Source organism: Neopelma chrysocephalum, unplaced genomic scaffold (assembly GCF_003984885.1).
Source record: "Neopelma chrysocephalum unplaced genomic scaffold, ASM398488v2 Primary Assembly neopelma1_250, whole genome shotgun sequence".
NCBI classification, from domain to species: Eukaryota; Metazoa; Chordata; class Aves; order Passeriformes; family Pipridae; genus Neopelma; species Neopelma chrysocephalum.
This window is the reverse complement of record NW_020897912.1, coordinates 29,413-29,837: the sequence shown is the minus strand read 5'-3', so window position 1 is coordinate 29,837 and position 425 is coordinate 29,413. Positions and strand designations below refer to the sequence as shown.

General features: G+C 61.9%; 1 protein-coding gene across 1 annotated transcript in view; it reads left to right on the top strand.

Annotated features, from left to right (window-relative positions):
* Nucleotides 1-425, top strand: part of SUPT16H (SPT16 homolog, facilitates chromatin remodeling subunit) — an 18,290-nt gene that overhangs the window by 13,061 nt on the left and 4,804 nt on the right. The window lies entirely within an intron of this gene.

The window sequence follows — 425 nt, the reverse complement described above, 5'->3', positions numbered from 1 at the left end:
CGGGTGTGCCCCAGGTGTGCCCCAGGTACCCCCAGGTGTGCCCAGGTGTGTCCCAGGTGTGACCCAGGTACCCCCAGGTGTGTCCCAGGTACCCCCAGGTGTGCCCCAGGTGTGCCCAGGTGTGCCCAGATGTATTCAGGTGTCTCCAGGTGTTCTCACCTGCCCCCAGGTGACTCACCTGTCCCGTTTCAGCCCCCCTTTGTGGTGACCCTGGACGAGGTGGAGCTGATCCACTTCCCCCAGGTGTATCCAGGTGTATCCAAATCAGTGTCCCAGGGGTTCCCAGCTATCCCAGGTGTGCCCAGGTGTATCCAGGTGTATCCAATTCAGTGTCCCAGGGGTTCCCAGCTCTCCCAGGTGTCTCCAGGTGTATCCAGGTGCCCCCAGGTGACTCACCTGTCCTGTTTCAGCCCCCCTTTGTGGTG